This window comes from Chrysochloris asiatica, unplaced genomic scaffold, assembly GCF_000296735.1.
Source record: "Chrysochloris asiatica unplaced genomic scaffold, ChrAsi1.0 scaffold00020, whole genome shotgun sequence".
NCBI lineage: Eukaryota > Metazoa > Chordata > Mammalia > Afrosoricida > Chrysochloridae > Chrysochloris > Chrysochloris asiatica.
In genome coordinates this window covers 18,771,662-18,790,525 of record NW_006408538.1, presented here as the reverse complement: position 1 = coordinate 18,790,525, position 18,864 = coordinate 18,771,662, and the positions used below count along the sequence as shown (strand labels likewise).

The 18,864-nt window shown below is 40.5% G+C and overlaps 1 protein-coding gene across 2 annotated transcripts in view; it reads right to left on the bottom strand.

The window, feature by feature from the left end:
* VCL (vinculin) overlaps window positions 1-18,864 on the bottom strand; it is a 140,865-nt gene that overhangs the window by 95,964 nt on the left and 26,037 nt on the right. The gene's annotated exons all lie outside the window — the stretch shown is intronic.

The following is an 18,864-nucleotide window of genomic DNA, read 5'->3' as shown; positions in this document are numbered from 1 at the left end:
ATGTGTCATGGAGTCCTGGTGTGGCGTTGCAGGATAATGCACTGAACTGCAAGGTTGGTTTCAACCACAAGGTCAGAGGTTCAAACACACCAGCCACTCAGAAACCCTACACAGGTTCGCTATTAGTCAGAACCGACTCGACGGCACTTAACAACGTGTCATAACTCAAATGCATCAATTTTTCTATGGTGTTCTTTATTCATTATCCAACTTTCATATGCACATTGTTATTGAAAATGCCATGGCTTGGGTCAGGTGTACTTTAAAGAGGTCTTGTGCAGATTTGCCTAATGCAATAGGTCGTTTGATTTCTTGACTGCTGCTTCCATGAGTGTTGATGGTTGAGCCGAGAGAAATGAAGTCTTTGACAACTTCAATTTTTTCTTATCTATATGGATGTTATCTATTGGTCCAGTGGTGAGATTTTTGTTTTCTTTTCATTGAGATACAACCCATACTGAAGGCTGTGATTTTTTTTTATCTTCATTAGTAAGTATTTTAAGTCCTCTTTGCTTTCAGCAAGCAAGATTGTATCATCTGCATATCTCAGGTTGTTAATGAGTCTTTCTCCAACCCTGATGCCACGCTTTTCTTCATATAACCCAGTTTCTCAGATTATGTGCTCAGCATACAGGTTGAATAAGTATGGTAAAAGAATACAATCCTTGCGCACACCTTTCCTAATTTTAAACCACTCAGTGTTCTCTTGTTCTGTTTGAATATTGCCTCTTGCTCTGTGTACAAGTTCCTCATGAGCACAATTAAGTGTTTCAGAATACTCATTCTCTGCAATGTTGTCCATAGCGTGTCATGATCTACACAATCAAAAGCCTTTATGTAGTCAATAAAACACAAGTAAACAGCTTTGTGGTATTCTCTGCTTTCAGCCAAGTTCCATCTGACATCAGCAATGGATGCATTTGATGCAGTTGAGTTATGGTGTTGGAAGAGAATATTAAAAGTACCTTGGACTTTCAGAGAACAAACAAATCTGTGTTGGAAGAAGTACAGCCAGAATGCTCCTTAGAATTCGGATGACCAAACTTTGTCTCTCATACTAAGGACATATTATCAGAAGGGACCAGTTCCTGGAGAAGGACATCATGCTTGGTAGAGGGGAGGGTTAGTGAGAAAGAGGAAGACCCCCAATGAGATAGATTAGCAAAGTGGGAGCGGCAGTGGGCTCAAGCATAGCAACGATTGTGAGGTTGATGCAGGACCAAGCAGTGTTGCATTTTGTTGTGCATGGGGTCGCTATGAGTCAGTACCGATTCAATGGCACCTAACAACAACACTATGTGTCAGATACTATAGGCAATGATAAAGAAAACACATGACCCCTGATCACACAAAGCTTACAGTCTTGGCAAAAGATAAACTGAAGTAGCATCAGTGTGGATGGAGATATGAGGAAAGATGTGAGAGGACGTCTCTACATGACAGTCAGTGTGGCAGGTGAGGGATAAATCTAGAATGACTCATGGCTCAAGTGACTGGGACAATGGGTAATATAAGACGAAAACTAGTGTCTGTAGAGGAGCTCTGGTAGCGTAGTGGTTACGAATCAGGCTGCTAATCGCAAGGTCAGCAGTTCGAAACTACCAGCTGTTCCGCGGGAGAACGATGAGGCTTTCTACTCCCGTAAAGATTTACAACCTTGGAAACCCAGTACCCTGTGTTGGAACTGACTCGACAGCACTTAACAACAAAACAAGCGTCTGTAGAGTGTTCAGATGAAGCTGCTCAGTAAGCAATTGGATAAATGGTTCCTGGGTTCACTTGCTTTAGCAAGAGAAATGGATTTGAAAGTAACAAGCAATCAGGGGCTCAAAAAGCCATGGTCAGTGGATGAAACTGAAACATTAAGAGCTATGGAGAGATGGTGACGAGCTGAAAAGAATATGTCTGAGGTGGGAAGAGAGGGATTAAGGAAACTGTGCCATGGAAATTAGAATACAGAGTTTCAAGAAAGAGAAAGACAGTAGTGTCAAGTGCCAAAAAGAGGTTAAGAATAAACAAATGATTAAAATGATGAGAGGAGAAACCAATCAATCCACAGTAGGATGAAGACCAAATGGAGGAGAAGAAAAGAAACAGACTTTTCTTGTGAGTAGGTTGCCTGAGCTGTATACACTCTGCTTAGGGATTTGCAATGCTTATTAGCACATTTAGGAGTCCTGGTGTGGTGCTGTGGGTTAATGCAATGGACTGTAACAGCAGGTTTGAACTATAAGGTTGGCAATTTAAGCTCACCAGCAGCTCCTCGGAAACAGGTCGCTATGGGTCAGAACTGACTCCATGGCACTTACAATAATATTAGCATATTTAAGGAACTAAAATTATCTCCAGTCTGAAGATCTGTTTAATTTTGCTTAACCCATCATTTACCAAATTCATTTGGCACAAAATTGTTTTAAAAAATAAAACACAATAACCTACAATGAGGAGCGCAGTGTGGTGGCTTCTTAGGATAAGCACTCAACTGCAAACTACAAGGTCGGCGGTTGGAGCTCACCAGCTGCTTCATGGAAGAAAAATGAGGCTTTCTGCTCCACAAAAGATTTAAAGCCTCTGAAACCCTATATAGGATCACTATGAGTCAAAACTGATTCCACGGCACTTCACAACAAACTACAATACATATAGGATTTTTAGAACATACTTAGGAAAACAGTGATCTAAACCAGAAACTGCCAATTAGTGGTCTTTGTTCAAAATGTGGGCCCTGTTTCCACATGCTGACAACAGATGCAGATATAGCAGCTTTCTTCTGAGCCTGCATTCTTCAGTTTACCACAGTCCTCACCAATCCTTGCTGTCCTATAACTGACCCAATTCACTCATTATCTATGTGGTCCCTAAAGGCATTTGAGCTTATGCCACTTGGTTTAACAAGATTCAACCTTATTAGCACAGTATCATGAGTGTCATGTGAAATTTTACTTACATCTCAGCTATTTCACTAATAATGAAACAACCCACTCACCACACCAAAAAAGTCACTAGAAAAAAACCACACTCTAGGAGGTAGAATTTCAGATGATTGTTATGTTACGAGTTGGGCTGCTAATCTCACAGTCAGCAGTTCGAAACTACCAGCAGTTCTGCGGGAGAAAGATGAGGCTTTCTGTTCCTGTAAAGACTTACAGGAAACTCTATACAGGTCGCTATGGGTCAGAACTGACTCCAAGGCACATAATCCTCACCACCGATCCTTTTCTGTACTGTTCAGTTTTTAAAGCATGAACTGCATTCATAATTAGAAAATTATAAACTAAATTTCTAAAATGCATCAACGATATTCCTGACAAATAAACCAAAATCCAGTTGCTGTTTACTCAATTCCAACTCATGGTGACGCGTGTCAGAGCAGAACTGTGCTCCACAGAGGTTCTAGGGGCTGAGTTTTTGGAAGTAGATTGCCAGGTCTTTCTTCTGTGGTGCCTCCCAGTCTTTTGGTTGGAAGCTGAGTACATTGCAACACCCAGAAACTCCTCTTGGTAATAATCTAGAAAGTACTGAGGAATCACTAGTGCATTAAAGGCATACATTGGGACCAAATGCCAAAAATTTCATTTCATTGTAACAGCATCAACGAGGACACGATCAGAGGAAATAAACAAGCAGATGAACCATGCTCACAGCACGTTTTGATGTCAAGCAAGCTTAGCTGATGCCACATATTTCCCTGAAAACTTAAAGTGAAGCTGCCTTGGCAGCAGCTGTTTATTCTAGCGTCACATGTGATGGAGTGTCTCAATGAAGGCTAGATAAATGTTAGCAAAGCAGCCTTGCTCACCACATCTCTACTTATGAAGATACTGTGGGCAGGCTTCCAACGAGCAAATATTTCATTCACTTCCTCAACTCAATCTTCTCCTGTCTGCTTCACAACCACAGACAGGGTCCTCTGGAGAGCCACCAAATTAACAGGAAAATAGGCCTTCTCCCCACACCCATTTCCCTCGAAACTGTCCCAAAGCAACAATATATGATCATCCCATGCCACAGGGTTTTAGAGCAAAAAATCATCTGGTAGACTTATGATCATCCCATTCCAGAGGGTTTTAGGGCAAAAAATCATCTGGTAGGCTAATCCAAATGCTTCACTTCAGACGGGAGGCTTAGGTGTTTCTCTCTACAAGAAAGTTGCAGAGCTTGTATCAGAACTTGAATCTAAGCCTCTTCGCACCATTCCTGGTATTTTCAGGAACACTTCCTGACTTGTAAGCAAGCCATCTGTGAAGTAATAAATACAAGGGGGCTTCAAAGAGCTCATAGCAAAATGGAGTTTTTTCCATAGATTTGAAGCTCCCTCATATTCCTACACTCATTCTCAATATATCAAATCCTACTTAGAGTGATTTCCATTTTGACTTCAAATATACATAAACAAATGCCTACACAATATAATGTAAAAGCCCCCCATTTCCCACCCTGTAGACTTGGCTAAAAACAAGAAAACAAACAATAACTCTGAGAAAATGAAAGAAATGTTTTGTTTTTACATCATCTCCTTTAGGTTTCAAGTTTTCTTAGATGCTAAAAAGAATACTTAAATGGAAACTCAGTATTGTTAAACCAGGCAGCATCAACTCAGAATTAAATAACAGATTCATAAATCTGGTCGGGAGTAAAAGCTCACAGGATGATCTGAATGTAATCTTTAATAGATGCTTTTAGTAGAGAGCACGTTTTTTTGGGGACAGGGTCTTCTTAAATGTCTATTTTCTCCCTTGCAGGCATAACACACAGTGACCAGAACATAGTAAGTAGCCTAAAAAATAAATGCCAACTGAAGTAGGTAAAATGATAAAGGAAAATAATTAGTAAAATTGATGAACATTTAATCCATCCCACCATTTAACCATAGAGACTCTCTCTCATATCCTTAACTCCTCCATTCCTTCTAATCACTGCACAATTAACTCAAGAAAACCTTCATTCTGTTACTTTCATTCTCTTTTCAATACACCTACTAACTCTAATATTTCATGACTGTATTATAGTGACTAGCTGGGCTCCAATGTGCCATTAAAATAAAACTATGATTAAAAACATGGAAAAAAAAAAAAAGGAAAACGAACTATTGCTGAGGGAAATTAAGGAGAGAGCCCCATGTGTCCTATCTGTCTGGCATGATTACTATGAAAAGAAACAATGCATGTAAATGTGTGTTGGGTACCATCAAAGCAGGTACATCAATGTAGGATGTTCTAGTCTGAGCCCTTAAAAAGCCCCAGACACCCCACCAGTACCCTAAGCCTCTGCCTTCTATCCAACCTGGTTTTCTCAAAGTACTACCACTGCACAGAATTAAAAATTGTATTCCACATTTTTCTGGTTTTCAACTATAATAGCTAGAACTGTAAAAACATTTTATCCACAAGTTTAACAAATGTACATTATTTCAGTGACACTGTGGCTTTTGCAGGTAAGCCTGGGCATGTAACTACTATTTATAACACTATGTCTATCAAAAAGCTCATTCCAAGCAAACAATTTATAATGAATTTTTGAAACACCACATATTTGGCGGGAGGGGAGGTGGTTAGAAAAACCGGATCCTACTTCCTATTATTGTAGGCAACCTGGAGTAGTAGAAAAAGAATTGGAGCTTGGGAATGAAGAAGTCCAAATCTTACCTGGCTTGGCCATTTCTAGCTCTATACCTACGGACAAGTAAATTAATCTCTTTGAACTTCAGTCCTGTAGACAAAAGGGAAAAAGTAAAACGTACCTCAGGACTAAATCACCTAGATCAGGGTTTGGTCAATTGTTATTGCCATTAAGTGTCATTGAATTGGTTCCGACTCATAGCAACCCTGTGTAGGGTTTCCAAGAAACAGCTGATAAGTTTGAACCGCCAACCCTGCAGTTGAAACTGACCTTGCAGGCCAGTGCTTATCCTCCAGTAAACAGCCGTTTTATCTTTCTCAGCCATACTTTTATGATTTCAGTTTTCTCATTAAAAAGAAAACTGCATGGTGTGAGTTAGGAGCTCTTTATTACCTCAGTATGAGGCAGACACTAGTTTACAGATGAGGAACAAACACTCAAGATATTAATTTGGTATTGTGGGGTTGGCTTCAGCACACCCATGCCCTAATTCAAACCCATCATAATCTCGTCTTTAATTCAATGGTGTCTACTGGTTTCCTGCTGTCATACCACATGATTTCATAGTCTATCAATTATCCGATGGCAACAAGGACATCATAGTTGTTGTCACAAGAGAAACTTGAAGCTCACAATGGGCAAATCAGGGTGTAGTTTGTCAGCTGATGATCCGTTTTCCAGGTCTTCCTTCTTAGAAGCTGCAAGGTTTCCACGGCCAAGACCAAGATAGATTAGGCATGCTACGGCTTCAGCTCTTTTATTTACTTTACGTTTCTTCCCTTAAGAATGATAAACTAAGTCAACTGAACTCAACCAGTTTTTGAAACTGAACCAGGAACTCGAATGACCAACAAAACAGTCTCTTGTTTGTTTAACTACAGGTATGGTCAGTGGCCGAAGTCACTAATTCTGCGAGTCATCCTGCTTGCTAACTGAAGGTTATTCAGAATCACTTTTATAGCGTAGCAAATAAATTTGGCTCCAGGCTATAATAGACACCCTAACCCATTAAATTAGAGCCATATAAGCAAAATGACTCTATTTTCTTGCTCAAGCCATGAACACATTTCTCATAAGCAGCCAGAACTGAAATGTGTTTAATATAAACTTGTCAAATGGCTAAAAGCTGCCAATTCTAATGCTCACAGAAAAGAATTTATTGTTCAAATACTAAGTACATATGCGAAATAGACATCTTGCCAGAACTCCTTCACTGTTCTCTTGCTTGTCACCTGACAATGGGTTTTGGGACCCAAGTCTGCAGGAATTTCCTGATCTATATAGACTTCGGACTGACTTACCAGTCCCTCACAAATGTATAAGCTAATTATCAGGAGGGACCAGTTCCTTGAGAAGGACATAAAGCTTGATAAAGCAGAGGGTCAGTGAAAAACAGGGAGATCCCCAACAAGATGGACGGGCAAAGGCAGCAGTAATGGGCCAAGTGTAGGAACAATTTTGAGGTTGGCACAGGACCGGACAAGACAGTGTTTCATTCTCTTGTGCCAGAACAGACTCGACAGCACCTAACAACAAAAATTCCTTAAAACACATTTTCTCTCTTCTCTTATATATATTATTTAGACTCCTGGTATAGCCCTTCGGATCAACACTGGACTGCAAACCCACAAGGTCGGCAGTTCAAACCCACCAGCTGCTCCTTAAAAACCCTATACAAGGTTGCTAAATCAAATAAAAACAAATAACATATTAAGTAAGCCCCCAAAGTTTCACTCTTAGGCTTTTTTTCCTTAATGTTTTTGCTTTTCTCAATTACTGGAGTGGTGCTATAGAGTAAGCACTAAACTGCTAACTGAGTAGTTTAAGCGCACCAGCTGCTCCTTGGAAACTCTATGCAGGGTCACTGTGAGTTGCAACCAACTTGACAAGCACTTAACAACAATAACACTGCAAACAGAATTTACTGTAACTATATGAGGGCTGAACAGATTCTGTTAATAACTTGCTGAAAAGCAAAATAACAGGACAGCTGCAGCCAATTCCAGCCCAAACTGGCCAAGATGTACAGATAGGGGCGAAAGCTGTAAACGATCCCAAGCAATGCGATTCATGTTTGTGCCTTTTCCAGATTGTATTTCACCTCTGCTCTTCATGTAACGTTTACAGATTAGACACAGCCTTGGCCTGAATCAGAAGAGGGACTGCCAGTGGAGTACTAGACTGATTTCCTTTCGTTTCATTGGCTTATTACGTACAGAAAATAGCAATACTGAGGTCCAAATGCCAAACAGCTGTACAGACAACTGAAACCATTAGTAAGGTCCTGTTCCATGGTCTCAAATAACTTATTCCCAACTGAACAAAAAGAGGAAACAGAATCAGTTAGAAATGTGAGTCCATTAGTCTATCTAGTTTTTGTTGTTTTAAGGGAAAGTATTAAAAAATCACACTAACAAAGCACCTATCTACTATTTTACGATCTTTTTTGTCTTCAATCCTTACTAAAATATCAAGTACGCTCCTAATGGTTCATTAGAGAACAACACAGGACTATAAACTGGCTATCTTGTTATCCTGCATTTTATATTTACAGCAATAATAACAAATTTACTTTATGACTGTTTTACATATTAACAATGTACATCCGGATATAATGAATGCTGAGTTGTTGTTGTTGTTATGTGCCATGGAGTCAGTTCCGACTCATAGAGACCCTGTAAAGGGTTTCCGAGGCTATATATCTTTATAGGAGAGAAAGCTTCATCGTTCTCCCACAGAACAGCTGGTAGTTTCAAACTACTGACACTGAGGTAAGCAGCCCAATTCGTAACCACTACGCTACCAGAGCTCCTTAGTTGCTGTCGTTGTTAGGCAGGAGAACTGCTAGCTGTGATGGTTAAAGGTGTGTGTCAATTTGGCTGGGGCACAAATTTCAGTGGTTTGGCAGTTAGGTAATTAATTATAAGTTGTTGTTAAGTGCTGTCGAGTCAGTTCTAACCCATACTGACCCTGTGTAGAGTTTCTGAGGAGCGGCTGGTGAGCTTGAACCGCCAACCTTGTAGTTCAAACCGACATTGGAGACCAGCGCATTAACTCACAGCACCACACCAGGACTTCAGGTACAATCATGCTCTGTTTTGCGATCTGTCCTGGTCATCCTCCATTTTCACATAATGCTGATTTTTGCAAAATGACCTCATTAGGGGTTGAATTGTTGTTGCTAAGTACCGTCAGTCAGTTTTGACTCATAGCAACTTTGTATAGAGTTTCCGAGGAGCAGATGGTGGGTTTGAACAGGCAACCTTGTAACTAGCAATCCAGTGAGACACCAGGCCTCCATTTTGGGGGTAACAGAGATTGACCTGACACAATTACGGCAACAAGGGGCTCACAGATAACAACTGTGAAGATGGTACAGGACCAGCCGGGGTTGTATTGTGTGTGCATACGGTTACTGTGGCTGTTAAGTGCCTTCTTACTCATAGCAACCTTGTACAGGGCTTCCGAGGAGCAGCTGGTGAATTAGAATAGCCAGCCTTGCGGTTCAAATGCATTATCCCAGAATGCCACACCAGGACTCCATATAGGGTCACTGTGAACCTTCATTTTGTGAACTGATAAGAGTACCTACCAAACTTCCATTCTGTGATGTGATGGGCTGTAACTATCACTGTTATAAATCCTAACCTCTATGATGTAATGGCGTCCTGGTGTGGTACTGAAGGATCAACACGGGACCAAAATGTCGGTTAGAACCACAAAGTCGGTGGTTCAAACTCACCAGCTGCTCCTCAGAAACCCTATACTAGGTCACTATGAATCAGGACTGACTCCACAACACTTAACAACAACAATGTGATGTTAATGGAGTACTAGTGTGGTGCTGGAGGATAGGCAGTGAATTGCTAACATCAAGATCGGTGGTTCAAACCTACCAGCCATCCTTGGAAACCCTATGCTTAACAACAATAACCAATGATGTTAACGAGGCAGGATTAGATTATATCTGAACTCAGTCTTTTCTCAGATTTAAAAGAGATTAAATGAGTGAGCCAAGACCAGAGGGATCACGGTCTACCAACTAAGAGAAGAACCTGCCGTGGAGCTCGTCCTTTGGACCTAGGGGCCTAATCTGCAGACACAGTACACAAGTGATGACAAGGCCCTTCCCCCAGAGCCAACAGAGAGAGAAAACCTTTACCTGAAGCTTCTAGCTTCCTAAACAGAGAGACTAAACCTCTGCTTGTTACAGCCATCCACAGAAAGATATTTCTGTTACCATTCTGTTAGCAACATGAGATAACTGAAACAGACCTGGTCTTTGGAACCTAACCCTGTCAGTAAGTGATTAGCGGGTGTGTACAAGGTGGCTTCAGAAAGTTCGTGGAAAAATGGAATTAGAAGATAATGGAGTTTTTCCACAAACTTTTTGAAACCCTCTTGTTTTTGGTTCATAAATGGCAACCTTCTCAAATTAAGAGTTTAAATGAAAGATATAACAGCAGAGAAGCCCTGCAGATTGAGAGAATGCGGCAGGCTTATTCTGTTACAGTTTGATTTAAGGCATGTTTTTATAAGCCAGCTACTGTTATACATTACAGAGTCTATCTATCCTAACTCACAGAGGCTCTGTAGGACACAGCAGACCTGCCTGCCCCATAGGGTCTCCTTGGCTGCAATCTTTATGAAGGAGTCTTGATGACACCATGGTTAAGCAACTGGATTCTAGCTGGAAGGTCGTCATTTCAAAGTCACCATCCACTCTGCTGCAGAAAGCTGTAGTGCTTTATTTCCATAAAGATTGCCAGTCTTAGAAACCTTGTCCTAGGGGGTCACTGACTTGAAGGCAACAGGCTGGTTTTTTGTCATTGTTGTTACTGATGTTTTGTTTTGTTCGGTTGCTTTTTGGTTTAATCTTTACAGGTGCCAATCACCAGATCTTTTTCTCTGTGGGGCCACTGGTGGGCTCCAGTCAGTGACCTTTCAGTGAACAGCTAAGTGCTTAATCTCTGCGCCACTGAGTCAACTCTGACTCAAAGCAAGCCTATATAGGATTTCCAAGGTGATCAATACTTAAACGAAGGGCTTAAATAATCACACCATTAGGTAATCCTCCTCAGAACAAATCTACGTTCTCTCCGCAGTATGTAGCTACTTCATCGATCACTAGCTACAGGTGATGCAGATAAACTCTGCGTTTTCCTTGGCAGCTGATCCCATTCCACTCAGTCGTGAGGTATTTTCTCTTATTTAACAGAACAGAAGTAAGTACGTGGTGTTGAAGGCATCTCTCATATTCTGCTGTTTTTCATTCATTCTTTAGATTCTGTCTTGAGCATTCTACATGCATATCTTTGTGCAGATGGCACAAAGATGGGCAGCTGGGGGGCGTTACAGCCTGGAATGGCACCAAGACTACATAAAGATTTCTGATGAGTGGCACAAGGAAGGTACAACTTAGTTCTCCCAGAGGCCAGTGGACAGACAGAGCTTGCTTATCTGTGTGATGGGATCAGGCAGGTAATAGTATTTGAGCTGAGTCTGCGGAACTATACTTCCAGGAGGAAAGAAGGCATGTTACCTAGATAAGGTGGAGCACATGCATGGAGCTGAAGTGAGGAGAATCCAAGTGTGTTCAGGAAAAGCCAAGCCATCTCACTGGGCTTCACAGGAGGGAGGGGCTGTGGGGCAGAAGAGGATACAAAGTGGATTCTGAAATCGGCTTTTTCACTGATAAAGTGAGGTTGCCTTACACACACTGGTGATCAGGTCTGAGATTACATCCTTCTCATTTTTAAAATGAAGGAGTTGGATTACAACACCTCTGTGATCTATTTCCAGTTCCATACATCTGTGACTCTAGGTCAGGGATGGCAAATGTTTTCTGTGAACAGCCGGCTCTGAACTATTTGAGGATGTTGAAGGAAGCGCAATCTTGGTTATGACTTCTCCACTCGGCAGTGGTACGAAAGCCCCCACGGGAAGTGTAAACAAATGGGCATGGATGTGTTCCAAGAAAATTATATTCATAGATACAAAATTCTCATTTGATACCATTGTCAGCACCCATACAGTATAAAAACATGCAACAGGGGAAGTGGTCCATAGGCTGTAGTTTGCTGACCCCTGCTCTCCAGGGAGAAGAAAGCAGAAATGGAGATAAAGTCTAACAACCATTAAGAGACATTAGTAAGGGATCTCGATAAATGCAAAAAACACATGAGGATGTGGGAAACACAGGAAGTTTCTACAAAGGAAGGCGTTGAGACCAGTGCGTTACAAAGACTTATGTGGTAGTAGTGGATTGGCACCTAACAACAACAAGTGGATAGGAGGGGAGAGATTAGAGGAGGCAGAAAAATATGAAATCCTTATCTAGGCTGGTAGCTTTAAGGAAGGAAAGGAAGAAAAAGATATGGAAGGAGGAATTAACAGAGCATCACTCCTAAAATTTAAAAAAAAAACAACACACGTTTATCTGGCAAATATAAGAAAAGAGGTCAATTTCCAGAAGAATCATCATCATGATAATAATAAAGGATTTTTAAAATTCTAAGAACAATGATTTATCTTTGTTTGCCAGATGAATACTCTTTCCTCATGTGACTGCTGACTGAAAAGTCTCTGGAGTAAAAGAAGCCTTAAATAAATCAACTTTATCTCTAAAACTACGCTATCTATGGCCTGACTAAAGCCTGAATGGAACATTTCATCTGACTTGAATCAGAGGACTTTCTTTGCCTGTGACCTGGACATTCCAATATGGCTACTCTGAACCTTTCATTCAAAGACAAATTTCTAAAAGAAAGGTCTCAGTAACTGCGTTGTTGGGGAGCTTGAATATAGACTGGTAGTATGATGTCACTTTCATTTTGTTAGTATCATTCTGGATGAGAACGCCCTTATTTTTTACAGAGATACACATTGAAGTTCTTAATGTGGGAGGGATGTATCAATAATTTACCTTGTTGCTCTTGTTGGAACTGATTCCACGGCACATAACAACTATGAATTCCATATGTAAATAAGCAGTAAGGAGGCTGTATCCAGACTTTGCTTACTCTTTCCCTTTTATATTCCTCCCAATGTTTCTAGGCAGTCTTCACTGCCTCTTACTTGGATGGAGGGATGGATGGATGGATGGATTGGATGGCTCTCTAACTCTATTGTCTTACGCAACAGTCTATCTTCCTCACAGGTTTTGGTTAAGATATCTTATTCAGGGATATCTTACCAAAACCCAAAAATGCCCACTTAATGCCCCCGCTTAAAATCCAAATGCTCCTCTTCTACGAATCACCCTATAAATCTACTTACTTATGCACATAAAAGAACATATCTGCATAATTCATTGCAGTACTATCTGAAATAGCAAAGATCACAAATAACCTATGATCCTTTCATAGAGACTAAATTATATTCCAATAATTATTGGACTATTTTTAACTGTAAAAAAATAAGAGAAAGTTCATTATGTACTGAAAAACAATATTCTCCAAATATACATTAAAAGGGACAAAAAATTCGAGCAACAGGACAGTAGTATAAAATGAGTTACCATTTATATTGAAAGGGAGATATATATATATATATTGCTTGAATACACAAGGGGCTTCAAAGAGTTCACAGAAAAAATTCATTATCTTTTCATTTCATTTTTCCACAAAATATCTGAAGTCCTCTCATACATAAACTATGTCTAGAAACAACCAAGACAGACCACTGGCCAAAGACCAATGGTGGGATGGAAACTTTTCACTGTACCCCTGCTGCAAATTTTCACTGTACCCCTGCTGTTTTTTAAATTTTGAGCCAGTGAAATTATTGCTTATTTAATAGATTTTTTGACTGCTTAACATGGCATCTAATTCCCTTCACAAACTGGTCTAGTCTATCTTAGCAGCTTCATTACTACATCTTCCCCACTCCGTAAGTGCATTCACACTTCCTATCCTCACATTCACTTGACAAAGACTTTCCCTCTTTCTCTGACTAGCAAACTCTTCCTCATTCGTCAAACACTACTGCTTCCTAAGGTGGAATTAACTTCCCCCACTGTCTTCCCACCAGATTCTGCAGAACGATCCTTTGACCTGCTTTGGTTACATGTTTGCTCCCTGGCATCAACATCTGGGTTCACAGTGCTTGCCAAAGTCCATTGGAAGCTCGATGCCCCTTAGGGACAGATTCCAGATCACAGAAAGCTTTAATAGTATGATGAAAGAACAAGTGACTATCAAAAGTAATGAGTAAATTTTGAAAAAAGAAGCAAACAGAATTCTAGAATGAGAAACGCTGTCATTTACATAAAAACTCAGTGGGTGGATTAAATAGCATATTAGACACAGGTGCATGAGTATTAGCAACTTAGAAGAGCTGGAGACATTGCCAAATGGAAAATATAAACTATTAAGAGACGTGGTAGATAGAGGGAGAAAATAGAATGAGTGACGAGACAGAAATTCAAAGATACACCGTTAACAATTTTCCAGGACTAATAAGAAGCGCCAATCCTCAAAATCAAGAAGGCCAAAGAAGTTCCAAGAAAGATAAATGAGATCTTTAAAGCCCAGAGAGAAAAGACATTACGAAGGTACGCCTTACCCAAGCCATGGTATTTTCAATGACCTCATGTGCATGCAATAGTTGGACAGTGAATAAGGAAGACCGTAGAATTGATGCATTTGAGTTACAGTGTTGGAGGAGAATATTGAAAGTACCATGGACTCCGCACAGAACCAAAAGATCTGTGTTGGAAGAAGTACATACAGTCAGAGTGCTCCTTGGACCAAGCCATGATGGTCAGACTTCAACATTCATACTTCTGACAAACTGTCAGGAGGGACCAGTCACTGGAGAAGGATATCATGTTTGGTTAAGGTGGAGGGTTGGAGAAAAAGAGGAAGACCCCAGCGAGAGACTGGCACAGTGGCAGCATCAATGGACTAAAGGTAGTGACAATTGTGAAGTTGGTTCGGGACCAGGCAGTGTTTCGTTCTGTTGTGGACAGGGTCGCTATAAATCTGTACTGACTTGATGCCCCTAACAACAACCACAAAACAACAGTTAGACTGAAAGTATAACAACAACAAAAAAGAACAGCTGTTGGGGCTACTTATATACAACTAAACATCTCATGGGATTTGGTTTCTTGGTTCACAGGTTTAGGGTCATGATTTCATCGTGCAGTACAGTTAATTGGTTTAATATCGTGCACATGGCTGCTACTCTAGCCTGCAGCTTGTTAAGAGTGGAGGGGGTCTTAAAAGTTTGCAAGCTGTCATCCAAGGCACAACAACTGCTCTCCATTCACTTGAGTGACAGAGGACGAAGAGTCAGAAACAAAGGAGGAAATGGACTGTGCGGCTAATTGCTACCAAGTACAACTGTCTCCTTGGCCATGAGATCAGAAGAACAGGATGGTGCCCACATTAGTCAATGTTTTTATCAAAGATTTTATAGAAGAGTTCTGACCAAAAGGGAGAAAACAGAGAAGAGAATTTCAAATTCTCATTTACTCTAGACCTTCTGGAGCCATTGAGGCTAAAGGAACCCATGAAACTATAACCTTGAAATAATCTTTTAAACTTTAAACTAAAAATATTCCTTATATTTTCTTAAAACCAAGCAATACTCTAGCTTAACTATTAAAGCACACTGTGCTCCTTCAACAACTATTTGTTGTTGTCATGTGCCATCAGGTTGGTTCCAACTCACAGTGATCCTGTATAAGATTTCCAAGGAACAGATAGTGGGTTTGAACCATCATCCTTTCAGTTAGCAATCCAGTGCTTATCCTACAGAGCCACACCAGGACTCCAAACAACTACTTTTATGAGTCTAACTGACAAAAGCAACTCAAAAGATTACATAGGAAACTTAGCACTGAGTTTATGTTAATAGAAGAGGAACCGTTTGGAAAAGGAGGGAGGGTAAGAATGGATGTAAGACTTGGAAGAACATAATCAATGTTACTGAAATTGTTGAAATGGTGTATGTTCCACTGTACATACTCTCAACAACAAAAGCAAAGCAATTTTTTTTTCCCCAAATAAGACTGATGTATGATTATTTACAGTAAGCAATGGAATGATACCTTCCAGGTGTTGGGAAAACTTGCAAATGGGAACCAAACAAGGATACCCCTTATGACCACTCCAATTCAATATTGGGTTAGAAATCTTAGCCAGAGCAACAAGGTGGTGGTGGTGGCTGTGTGCCGTGGAGTTGGTTCCGACTCATCAAGACCCTTTACAGGGTTTCAGAGGTTGTAAATCTTTACAGGAGCAGAAAGCCTCATTTTTCTCCTGCAGAACAGCTGATAGTTTCGAACTGCTGACCTTGCGGTTCACAGCCAGATTTGTAACCACTGTGCTGCCACAGTTCCTAAGCGCAACAAGGTAAGAAAAGGAAATAAAAGGCATCCAAAACTGGCAAAGAAGTAATAAAACTATCTAGATCTGTAGATGATATGATCCTATACATAGAAAATCCCAAAGCCTCAGCAAGAAAATGAGTAGAACTAACGGGTATGGCACTGTAGGATAAGCACTGGACTGCAAGGTTGGTTTGAACTGCGAGGTCAGTTGTTCCAACACACCAGCCGGTCCTCGGAAACCCTACATAGGGGTCACTATGAGTCAGAGCCGACTCAATGGCACTTAACAATAACAACAACAATTGAAAGATTCAGCAAAGTGGCAGAGTACAAGATAAACAGAAAAATGAGCTGGATTCCTTTACATTAGCAAAGAGAATCCTGAGAAGAACTGTGATAGTTGATGTTTTTTGTCAACTCGGCTGGGCCTTGTCAAACTTCTCAGTTGTTTGGCAGTTAAGATGTAGTAATGACCCACGATGAAATCTAATAAAATATAATTATCCCCATGATATGATCAGTCCTTATCTGATGGAATCATCTTCACTTCTATGATGTTATTTTTTGTTGCTATTAAGTGCTATAGAGTGGGTCTGGCTCATAGCAAACCTGTATAGGGTTTCTGAGGAGCAGCTGGTAGGTATGAACCGCCAACCCTGCAGTTCAAACTGATCTTGCAGTCCAGCGCGTTATACTGCAGTGCCATACCAGGACTCTAAGTTGTTAACCGACAGGATTAGATTGTACCTTAAGTCAATCTCCCTTTTTTTTTTTTGAGATACAAAAGCAATTAAACAGGCAAGCAGAGTTCAGAGGGACCTACAACGAAGTGGAGTGTATCCTTAGGAACTGGTGCCCCAAACTGTATAGTGCCTGGATCCAGGGAAAGACTGAAGCCAAGACACATGGGGATCTCCAAGGAATGCTGGGCCTACAGATGCTGAAAGGACACAAGGAACTTTTCTCAGAGCTGGCGCTCTGGATTCTGACTTCTAGGCTCCAAAAATGTGAGAGAATACATTTTTCTGTTTGTTACAGATATCTGCTTGTGCATTTCTGTGATAGAGGCACTAGATAACTGAGAAAAATACCACTGACAAAAGCAATCCAAAAGACAAAACAGGAATAGAGCTAACCAGAGAAACTAAAGACCTACACAAAGAAAACTACAGAACACTACTACAGAAACAAAAGAGACCTACATAGGTGGAAGAATATACCATGCTCATAGATAAGAAAACTTAACAGTGTGTAAATGTCAATACTACTCAATCTACAGATAGAATGCAACGTTGGTCTAGATTCCAACATCATCTTTAAAGAGAAGGAAAAACTAATCACCAACTACATGGAAAGGAAAGAGACCCCAGATAAGCAAAGCACTACTTAAGAAGAAAGTAGGAGGATTCACACTACCTGATTTCAAAACCTACTACATACCCATGGTGGTCAAAACAGCCTGGTACTGGTACAATGACAGACACTTAAACCAATGAAACAGAATTGAGTAGTAAATCCATTCACCGATGAACAGCTGACAAAAATCCATTAAATACGTAAGAGATAGTCTCTCTAAGAAATGCGCTGGAAAAGCTGGATACTCATTTGCAGAAAATTAAACCGGAACCGCATCTCACACCATACACACACACACACAAAACTTAACATGGATCAAAGAACCAAATTTAAAACTTAAAACTATACAGACCAACAAAGAAAATATAGAGGCCCTTGGTGGGTCAAACTTACCAGCTATTCCTTGGAAACCCTATCTAGGATCTCTATGAGTCCTCAACAGCACTTAACAACAACAAAACAATACAGGGGAGGGGAACGTCGGCCAGTGGGCTGTATAAGGCCCACGAAACCATTTGGTCTGGTCCTGCATAGGCAACTGCAGTTCCAGCCATCCCATTGGTGGTTATGTGCCATGGAGTCATTTCTGACTCATAGCAACCCTGCACATGGTTTCCGAGACTGTAAATCTTTACAGGAGCAGAAAACCTCATCTTTCTCTGGCGTAACAGCCGGTAGTTTCGAACTGCTGACCTTAATGTTCGCAGCCTGATTCGTAACCACTACGCTACCAGCCATCCCATTAGGAGTGAGTTAATTGAATGTTTGGCCACACACAGCAGGCTAATTTTTAAGTTGATAATTTCATATGGCCCATGAATGATGCTACAAATTTTGGCAGAAAAAAGGTTCCCAACCCCTGCCCTAACATATGTCATGGAGTTCTGGTGTGGTCCTGTAGGATGAGCACAGGACTTCTAACCACAACATGGCAGTTCAAACCCAATAGCTTCTCCTTGGAAACCCTATACAGAGCCACTATGAGTCAGAACTGACTTGATGAAACTTAGCAACAATAATACATGACATAAATAAACTATTAAACCTAACTAAAAACTTACAAACAGCAAATAACAAGCTAGATGACTAAGACCACCTAAAATTTAGACACTTATTTCACATCAAAAGATTTCATTAAGAGTCAAACAAAAATCCATAAGACTGGGAAAAAATTGGCAACAACCTATCAGATAAAGGACTGATCTCTAAAATGTATAGAAAATTTCAGCACCTCAATAATAAAAACACAGATACTCCCATTAAAACATGGCCAGAGGACATGAACAGACACTTCACCAAAGAGGACATTCAGGCAGCCAACAAACATATGAAAAAATAATCATGATTATGTGTCATTGTTATTGTAGGTGCCACTCGGTTTCAAATCATAGCGACCCTATGCGTAACAGAATGAAATACTGCGCCATCCTCAAAACTGTCATGTTGAGGCCCATTTTGCTGCCACTGTGTCAATCTATCTCATTGTGGGTCTTCTTCCTTTTTTTTTTTTTCTTAAATGTTTTATTGTGAATTATGTGATAGTTTACATG